The 10799-nt window shown below is 41.0% G+C and overlaps 1 protein-coding gene across 1 annotated transcript in view; it reads left to right on the top strand.

Annotated features, from left to right (window-relative positions):
• The window catches only part of chst8 (carbohydrate (N-acetylgalactosamine 4-0) sulfotransferase 8), a 154362-nt gene that overhangs the window by 100200 nt on the left and 43363 nt on the right, over positions 1-10799 (top strand). The window lies entirely within an intron of this gene.

Below are 10799 nucleotides of genomic sequence, written 5' to 3' on the forward strand. Positions count from 1 at the left end.
CTTGCACTTGTACACTGTCACATCAGGCAACGCCATCCATGAGCTCACTGCCACATTTTCATGTCATTAGATCCACATCTAATGGGGCTGTTATCGGGCCAGTGCATCTTGAGGGCAAAACTGCCCTTTTCAGTTCACGCCTCTGTAATGATGTTAACATCCTGGTAATACAGACATGAAGTCGCAAAGATGTCCCATTCGTTGTCGGTGCCCATTGAACATCAAGGGCACAGCTCTTTCAGCTCGCTGAATTGATCTGTCAGAAAAGTAGATTGGATGCAAAAAATTCACCATGAGGTGATGTTGAGTGCACATAAGACATTTGGAAATCTTTTCATCTTTTTTTCCCCTTTATTAAGACAGAAGGAAAGCTGAGACAGACAAGGAGAAGATGAAATTCAAGCAAAAAGGCTTTTGCAGGGTTCAATCCAAGGTCACCATGTGGTTGCAGACATAGCTCTTAACATTTCTGGACATTAGAGACTAACTTTTTGTGAGGTTGTAGAGAAAGTGCATTTTTCCAGATACCTTCACTAGCTATTCATGGGAGTTTGGCCTTGTTTTGCAAATTTATTATTCTTTAATAGTGTTCTGGGCAATAGTTCAAGGTAAATCAAGTAGTAGTTAGCTAGTAGTTAGCTAGGTTGTCAATCTATTCTGTTGTCAGTTTTGATGTCCTTCATTGGACAGAACACAAACGACTCCCTCTCTCCTTGTAAACACAGGATGATAAGGCAAGCAACTCTCATAATCTCCTCTGATTCCCACACCCCACTGCTCCTCACATCATACACACCTTGTGAGAATACATTTCCATTTGGTTCAGAGGCCCAGATCTGGGATTTCTTCTGTAGTTTATAGCCGAGCTCCTCCAGTGACTGGAGAAGCAACTTTTTTTTTTTTTCATCTATGAAAACACCTTCTACATGATGCAGTGTTTACTGTTGGAAAAGTGTTTTGGTCCAATAGAATATTTATGAATACACATTAAGTCAAATAAAAAAATGGAGATGGCAATCCATATAGATGGGTCCATCTTTTCTTCAATTGTCTCCATCTAAGAGAGTTATGAGTGAAGGGAAGCGCACAAATTGTTCTGACAGTCACGAGTTGTGCTGGAGTACCGGCTTGTGCTGCAGTTTTCAGTCCCATGGGCCTCAAAACTTTTCTATACTCCACCATTGTCTGTCAGTGAATGTTTCATCTAAATAAACTCAATTCAGTCCTGTCATGCTTCTATTTGCATTCAAAATCAAAGGCCTGCAAAGTGCAACAAGAAATATAGTACTCTGCATTTCTTGACATTTTGTAAAGTAATTCTTGCACTGATTAAGGCCTTCAAAATTTGCATTGATAGCACTGATGCCATGTGCATTTATAGCATTTTCTGACTCTGTGAATTCAGGCAATAGAATACAGATATAGATGGTGAACATGAAATCCATTGCAAGCCCAAATCTGTTATTCATGTTTTCGTGTGGAAGCATCTTGTCGGAGGGCCTTCCCACTCTCTCAATTTTCCATCAGTGGTCCTCAAGACCTGCATTTTCTATAGCCATCGCCAGTCAGCCTCTTAACCTAAAAAGCCTCTAAACAATCCTCGCTTGAATTGGTTTGTGACCTTTGGGTGATGTAGATGTTGACTAACCATCACAGCAAAATAATATCTTATTTGAATACAACAGCCAAGTAAGAAGAAGCTTCTCTAAGTGTGCCAGGAGGACTTACTCAGTCCACACATTGCCTGCCAAAAGCAGAGAGCTGTATTCCCATTTCAAAAGGTACCCACTTCTTCCCCTCCCCTCTCGAACATCATACACCTAACTGTGGCATCACTTGCCAATTTATCATATAGTACTTTTATTGTGGTTGACTTCAATCAGAGCTTAAGAGAAAAAGATAAGCTTATATAACATATGCTGTTTGTTGGCACTTTTTAGGTAAATGCTTTGAGGATTCATATCATTTCTGTACTGATGTTTTTATCAAAGTTTTCTCAGTTTATAACGGCCAGCTGTTAGCGGACGCTTTCTGCATGCATCCACTTGTTCTTGAACCAGTGGCCAGGCAGCCTTCAACCAACAGATGTTGCCGCTTCAGTCTGCACTGTGTGGAAGAGCTGCATTAATTCAGTAAAGGGGATAAAAGATACTGCAAGAGAAGAGGGAGAGAAATAAGAGAGCCTTTTGAAGCAGATGGTCTCATACAGTGTGCATGCATCTGAAGTACTGTGCTGTAGTGAAAAAACAACACTGTGAGAAAAAGAGGGGCACAGAGCTTCTCAGCAGCTATGTAAGACAAAACTGTAATCACTGTTACTCGACCACTTTGATGGTTTATCTTCTCACAAGGCCATTACACCCACTCATTATATCACACAAAGCTTCAAAAGCTGGCTTAGACATTTCATGTTCTTAAAAAAAAAAAATACTGATAAAAAAGAAAATGGTTAGGTCTTGTCTTATATTAACTATGACAGCAAAATGTTGGCTGATTTTGTTAAAACAAGCATGACGTCTCAAACACATGTGCCTTGCTGGCCCTGATGATGCCACTTGAAGGAAGAGCATAGTGTCACCAAAACTGCCAGGTTTCATCCTCTGGGCAACATAATTGAAGTCACCAAATTTATTTGGTGGCAATCGACCAAACATATTTTGAGATATGCCACTCTCAGATGCAAATCTCAGAGTATGTCCAAATACCTTGTTTTACATTTTCTTTAAGTGCTGAAATTCCCACAAAGACCCAACATCAGCAGGCTCCACGGTAATGGCTGCTGTAGTAGTCAGAAAAGTGATAGCAATGAAAAGAACAAAATGCTTACTCTCCTCTATGTTACCAGAGGGCTGAAGGGAAACAACTCCAGTTCTGGGGCATGTAATTCTCCGTGGGAGTTTGGCTGTCTTTTGTGACAATGAGAGATGAATGAAAGAAACAGGGGAAGCTCATCTTGGTGCTTGGTGGCAAAGAGAGCCTGTCTCTCAACCTGAAGAGGGACCCTAAGAAGATTGCATCAATCACATTTCTTTCTGTTCGCAGATTACCATGATATATTCAGTGCAGCCAATCCTATTACACCCAGACACAAAGGACCACTGTGTGTTCAGAACTTTTCACCAGCTCAGCGCTTTACACCTGCGTGGAAAATTATGATCCACCATGATATTGCGGAGGTCAGGCGGTTGGTGCCTTACCCCTCGCCATTTGATTGGACAAGTAAAATTTTCTCATGCCTGGCCTTCAGCCTGCTATCAGCACACCCTTGGGAGTGCCACTCCATGGAACCATACCCAAGCTGTTAGAGGGGACTGCTGGGCAGCCGAGGGAGAATATGCTTTTACTGCAGAATAAATCAATCTAAAGGAGGGGCTTTAAATCAGAAAGGATGACACTGGTGTCCCATTCCACCCAGCTTCATCCACGTGGCATTACTTTAAGGTCAACTTCGTCACTGAGGACAGAAACACACACTGTCTTGGCAAAGGTGTTTTTATTCCCTGTAATTTCCAAAGATCGATATGAGGCAGTCAGTGACCCACAAAGCTAGGAGGTTGGCTAGAAGGCTATTTATAGTAGACAGTGTGTTTGACAGCAGACTGCAGCCCTGTTGAACCCGCAGTTGTACTGGGGGGTTGGGCTACTTGGAGTAAAAAGGACCAGGAGTTAAAGAACTCACTGATAAGATGTAAGGATAGGCATGGCACTGGTGATGTTGATGGTGGTGGTCAAAGTGTAAAATTTTGCATTTGACTACTGGAGTGAGGAAATGAGGTCAGTGGCACTTCCGTTAGTGATGCTTCCAAGAGTTTGTCTATGAGTCACAGTTGTGAGCTACCGCAGAGTGAATAGGGGTTTCACACGCACCACGCTGCAAAATCCCAAAATGTAATATTAAACTCACTTGGTGCGGAAGAGCGAATAATCAATTAGAAGCAAAATAAATTGGATGGCAGGCAAGGGAGGGATGGACAGCTGATGACATATTTATCAAGGCACAATCACCACCAAGGAATTCTTCAGCTCTGCTCGCGCTGGGTGACAGATGGAGAGTGCTGCCTCTTTAACAGCTTCCCTGGGAGACAGGTTTTAAGGAAATGGGACCATGCAGTACATCTCAACTGTTTGGGGAGGAGATTTGCGTTTCAAAGCTGGAAGGCATGTAATAAAGAATTCATTTTTTACCTGGAATAATGAAAGGGATGGGGTTGAATTATGCATATAATCCCAAGTCATGCATTTCTAACAACATCAGGATGAAAGGATATAAAATAAAGCTGATGAACCCAAGACGATGAGCTCCTTCTGTAAGAGCGCACACCTTACACCATATTAATTAGTTAGGGCTATAAAGGAGCCATAATGAACACAGACAAATTCAGCTGATAAAATGTAGAGTCCCATTTTTCACATTTTTCCCTGCAGCCCAGTCCACTCTCATGTGCTGGAATGTAAGCTTTCTCAATGAGCAAACAATGCCCCTGCTTGGCCTGTGCTTTGTCTTCAGGATGCAGTAGCCGTGCCATGACAAAGAGTAGCCACCCTGAGATGTTTTTGTTTTTCAAATTCTGGGTCACAGTGCAGGCTTCAAATGAATTGCACTAACATTTATTTAAAGAGATTAATTCCTCTTACGGCGTATTATTCATCAGGTTTTCAGAAGTCAAGGGCAGCCTGGCTTATAATATTGCTCGTCATTTTCGCCAGCTGACTGAAGCACAGCTAAATTGTCCTGAATAATTGAAGGGGCTGGTAAATAAAACAGCAGACAGGGCGGGAGCATGCCTGAATGGAGCAGACTGAAAGGACTCTTCAGTCTCCAGGTGAGGAGTCTGCTCTTCTTTCTGAGGTAGGGATGCAAGAGAGAGATGCACATTATTTAAGCTTGGGAACACTGGGCCTCCATCCAACACAGGAAGGTACCGTAGGAGATGGGGGGGAATGGAGCAGTTGGCAGCCCATTGTTGCGCCTGGAGTGGGAGGCAAACAGAGTACTGGTGAACAGAAGGCGAGACCTGGGAGGAGGGGACTGCCTGAGGGGCTGGACAATACAGCATCAGAGCAAGTAAAACCTGTGGTTGGTATATTGAAAACCTGGGGCCCTGTTATAAAAATACCCTTGTATTTATCTTCTATCTCTTTGTACAGTTACTTTCGGGATGAATCCCTTCAGTCATTTTGTTACCCAATTACTTCTATTCAGGGTCATGATGAGGATGCATTGGGCGGAAGGCAGAGAAACAGCCTGGACAGGCCACGAGTCCATCACAGAGCAGCTAGACAGACAATCACTCATGCTCACCTTCACCCATATGGGCAATTTGTAGTTTCCAGTCCACCTGACTTGCATGACTTTGGGATGTGGGAGAAAAACAGAGCACCTGAAACAGCATGAACAAGCTAACTCAATGGTGAAAGGGCAAGGAATCAAACCCGCCTCCTTTTTACTGTAAGACAATAGCAGAAACTTCTCAGCCTCTTTGTTACCCCTGAAAGCATAAAGTACAATACAATTAGGTGTGGACAGTAATGTAAATCTTAGTGTGCTAAAAGGACATCTCAGAAATCGCATATGTATGTCCAATTAGTATACATCTTCACAGTCTAGACACAAAAGGTGATGAACAAGTATCAGGTTACAGTGCAATCCCTATAGGAGGTGGTAGTACAAGACATGCAAATAGGGGAGCACACGAAGGAAGAAAAACAGCCCTCTCTGAGGAGGGCTCTGCAAAATGTCTGGTATGTTTAGGCTACCTCCTGTGCTGCCTCTAAATAAATTTTTAATCAAGTTGCACAGAATTTTTGTCTGTGTGTGCCTCTCGTATATGAATGTCTTGCTCTCGGCTACATTTTAAAAGACTAAAGTTCAAGGTATTCTAAATTTGGAAAATATTGGCAAAGGAATTTCTACCCTGATGACATGCGAGATACAAAAGTTTTATTTCAACCATTTATAGTTTAAATAAGCATGGATTACACTGAGATGTTTTTGATTTATGCATTAATTTTACATGAATCAAAACTCTGGCTCTCTTTCGGTCATAAGCATAAAATCTGTGTGCATAGTTTTATTCACACAGGATGGAATTCAATTCAGTTCAATTTTATTTATTTATATATCCCTGAATCACAAATTACAAATTTGTCTCAAGGGGCTTTACAGGATGGAAAGGATGGTCCTTCTTGTTTTGCTCATTGCTGAACTCTAGATATAGTATACTAGAAAAAAAGTAAAATGGATTAATGAAATTATTTATTATTAATAAAATTACATTATTTCAGAAATACCATGCACACTCCCCTCACCTTCTTGTCTGATTATTAATAATCTTGACATCACCTTGTTTACATTGTCCTGTGAGAATAATATTGCTCCCCCTCTCCAGTTGCCACTAGCCATGCAGGTATAAGGTGAGAGGATGCCAGTGGTCCTACATGACATATCATAGTGTGGAGTACAGCGCTTTCTACAAGTGTGTTACAGACAGAGATGGTTATCAAATCTATTGGAGGCTTGCTGAACAATCATAGAACCATCATAGAGGAGAGGTTATGAGGAGAGAGAGTGAACAGAGGGCTAGTGGATAATAGCCAGTGGACAAGAATCCCACTTATTGTGGCAAATAGGAAATATTTTTCTCAAATCAATATTAGACATGTTACACAATGAGTGTATTTATTATGAGTAAATTAGTATTCCAATATTATTTAGGATAAAGTAGTGCTGAGATTGTGATACCACATCTGAACACCATATTTAGTTTAGATGAGGCTGGAGAAGCTCATATCCCAAACCCTGAAGATGAGATACTGCAACACACAAATATCTTTCCAAAGCAGAAACCCAGCAGCTTCACATCTGTGATGCTCAATTACATGCAAATAACATTAGTCACAATTATACAAAGGAAAGTAAATGCAAATTAGAGATGATCGTTTTATTTGTGCACCAAATATTTTCTCATTTGCTATGTCTCACTAAATTTTCTTCACATACAAATGTTGTACTCTCAAATGACCACTGCAGGTTTCTGAATCTTCACCAGGGAAGAAAAATCAATGTCAACATCAGTTACAGTTAAAGTTTCAGGAACAACACACAAATGTGACTGTCATCTTACTTAGCAGTACCAGCAAAGCACACCGTTTCAACATGGAATGGTGTTAAGGTAATACTGGGCACCCAGTGATCTTGTCTTTTTGAACAAAAAACATCTTCTTGAAATAAAAAAAAAAAAACAATTCCTGAAAGACTATAACGGCCAAGAGGTTCATAGAATCAATTTTACTAAGCTTCTTAAGCTTAAGAAGCATTTCTCAAAACCATCTTCAGTGCACATGTAGATGTACGATTGTTCCTGAACACTTGTAGATGGCTAAGCACAATATGATGAACCCAAACACATACAGATGTCATTACAAGGTATATCTTTTAGAGTGTGCAACTATTATAATATTATATAACTATTATAATCACTATAATAAAGTTATTTTTGTTGTAATATCATGCCAAACTTCAAGTTTATCTTTTTTTTTCTGAGGATGTCCTTATGCAATCATTTACTTGGGTAAATGTGCACAATGACAATGACACCCCAGCAGGGGTTCACAGGTACTGATCAGCTTCAAATAACCAAGCTGGTCTTGTCCTGTCCCATCTCTTTTTGGATAATTCTGCACACACATTTCAAGCTCTTGACTGCCCAGTCTTATTCAGTGAGTTTGGAATAACATCCATGGAACTAATGGCTGGATTATGCATGTGTTGTTCATCTAAGCAGTATGTGTATAACCATGTAGTGCTACTGCTTTCTGTCTGTTCTCATAGATATAGTCAAGCAAAATTAATATATGCTTAAACAAATCGTCACTGAAAATAACAAAGCTTTACAAATTGTTTGCACTGTACTGCATTGCATTTCCTTGTCTGTTGCTTGAGGTGATAACAGGGTACTTATAGCTCCATTAAACATTTTTAACCTTACACGCAACATTAACCTGTGTTGTGCTGTAAAAATACCACACAATTTTCATAAAAAGGGCATACAGTAGCCCACTCTGATGACTCTGAGAAAATGAAAAGCTGTTTCATTTCTTATATAATTTGTATTTGTAATGTATAACATGGTATGCAGATGTTGATTGTTAGTATAAGGTCAATTCAACCCTTAAGGAGCCACAGACAGCTGCGTTTACAGTGATGTTGCTTGTCCACACAGACACTTTTTTTAAACACAAATTTTTCAACCTCCTGTCCACACAAAAACATTGTTTCCCTTTTGTTATGTGGACAAGGGAAAATGAAACAATTTGCAAACTGATGGCAGCAGCGCAATTTAGCTTCTTTGCACATGCTCACAGCAGGGATGCTTCACACAAGTACAGCTTTGATCATGCAGTTATTTTCAATTACTTGTAATCATCTGTCACTTTTAGGAGGAGCTCAACCTCGTCCTCTATAAATGACTCACCCTTGTTTTTATCAATCCACTTCATTTTCCCTACAGTTTTGGGCATTTTTAAGACATTTTTAACCACATTAACTACATTTGCACTTATTGCATTTTTAGCTCTCTGGGATGTCAACAAATTGCTCTCCTTAGCATCTTTGCACATATCTCAAAACATTATGCCTTTTTGCATTCTTGTGCGGACAGAGATATTTTCGTGAACGTTATTTTCCTGTATTAGTTTTTTAACAGTTAAATAAATTGGTCATTCGATTGGTCATAATCAGGAATCAGGCAAGCCTCCTAAGCCACAACTAATTCCAGGAAGAGGTATCGTAGTCCCAATTTCTGCCTGCTAACTCTCTCCCCCGCACCAGAAGCGAACATCAACTCAGAGGAGCTCGTATTTCATTAGCAGCTGGGTTCTGTGAGCCTCCCCAGCATAATGCAGGCTTTGCAGTCCCCCTGGAGCTTCCACAGCGGCTGTGCCAAAAGTCAGGAAATGAATCGCTATCTCTCACTCTAATCCTCACCGCCACCATCACATGTGAGAAGTGGGAGATTAAGGACTATGACTCCAGTCCTGATGAGAGAACACGCCAAGTCCGGATCACTCCTCATTGCAGATGTGGCAATGAGAGCTTGTCAATTTGCTCAGGCGCCGCCCCACCAACCAACCGCAGCCTCCTGGGGTACACACTCACCATTACCCAGCCTAATCACTGAGCATGCCACTATCTCCTGTTAATGGACTGACAGTTGGGCTGCATCTGGGGTGTGAGTTGAGTGGCACACTGCCTGCTTGACTGAGCACCTTATTGGCCCATCAGTGCGGAGAGCACTGGTTACTGTTCTGTTGTGTGATCTGATGAGATATCCTGCCATGTAGTCACCACGTTAGGGAAAGGGGCCCTTCTTGATGCTGAGCTGAGCACCTAATGATCCGCTGGGGAAAGATGCACACTAACCACTTGCCTGCAATGCTGTCCATCCCTCTTTGTGCCTTTTGTCATTATAGATTGTTGCATCAACTCAAAATTTACAGTAATATGTGTACAAATTGTCGAAAACTCTATTCACATGGGGCTAACATTAAATATACTATTTTGTATTTTGTATTTGTATTTTGGTGAAAGCACAGTTCCCGTGATAGTGCTAATCCCACGCTAGTTGAATTCATGGTAATTTCAAATGTAATTTGTTACTGGTATATGTTTTGTTTTGTTTTTCTACGTCTGCGCACACGATAGCTCATGATAACTGGAGACAGTGAAGTGGATTCTACCTCGTAAGTTTCTGAATGGTTTGTGCGGTGCAAACTTTTAAAGTTTTGCTTTGCTACATCTGAAAGTGATGAATTGTAAAATCTTGACCTCATACAATCCGAAGCACTGGCGGTTTCAGCAAATTTCATCATCCTGTACGAATGCATTTCATGAAATGCTGAGGTTTGAGGGTAATTCGAGAATGACATGAGGTCCCCACATATTCCTACAAGTCCTGTGTGAATAGACTGAATCAACATGGCTAAGATAAAGACAGGCTAAAACACTGAATGAAAACATAAATACTCTCTGATGGAGAATTAATGTGTACCAAACTTGTATGTTGTTAGGATCACATTTTTCTATGTATTTATACCACTGTCACTGGGAGACCCAAGTCTGCTTGGTGATGGAGAGCATGCATCGAAAATTTTGTCTTAGTCTGCTGTAATTCACTTGCTCTGAATTGCATATAATGCCTGTACGCCTCAGTATGCAGTTGCAGTAGAGTGAATTGAAAATTGTTTAGTAGGCAGGCTTTTTTTCTCCAACACCGGTGCACTAAAAATGTCTGTGTGAAAGTAGTTTATCAGTTTGATTGATTAGACATCAGCGAAATGCTATCCATAAATTAACAGGGTAACACACTTCATGCAATGTTGGAAAAATTAGTCAGTCAGCAACAATATGTCACTGTAGCTCTCATACTGCCTGTTGGTCAGAAAGATTCTGCATGGGTGGTCCCTGCGGCTCATGGGTCTGGGATGCATGTCTGGGATCTTTGTTGCGTGTCACCCATCCCCCACACCCCCCTCACCCCCTTCTCTGTATTTTCCATCTCTCTGTACTTTGGTCTGTCCAATAAAGGCAAGAATGCGTACTGAACACAGTTTGGACTATTCGCAGTCAGGCCTACTTTCATTTCTGGGTTTGATTTGGCTCAGCTGAGTCCCTGCCTGTCAATAATTGAAATGTACTCTGCAAAACATCTTTCCAAAACATCCCTTAATAAGGCGCCCTGCGGCAATGTGCACTCTGCCAGAGAAAAAGGATAGTGTCAAGATATTTTGTGCCTCCCTCA

This window comes from Myripristis murdjan, chromosome 3, assembly GCF_902150065.1.
Source record: "Myripristis murdjan chromosome 3, fMyrMur1.1, whole genome shotgun sequence".
Classification (NCBI taxonomy): domain Eukaryota; kingdom Metazoa; phylum Chordata; class Actinopteri; order Holocentriformes; family Holocentridae; genus Myripristis; species Myripristis murdjan.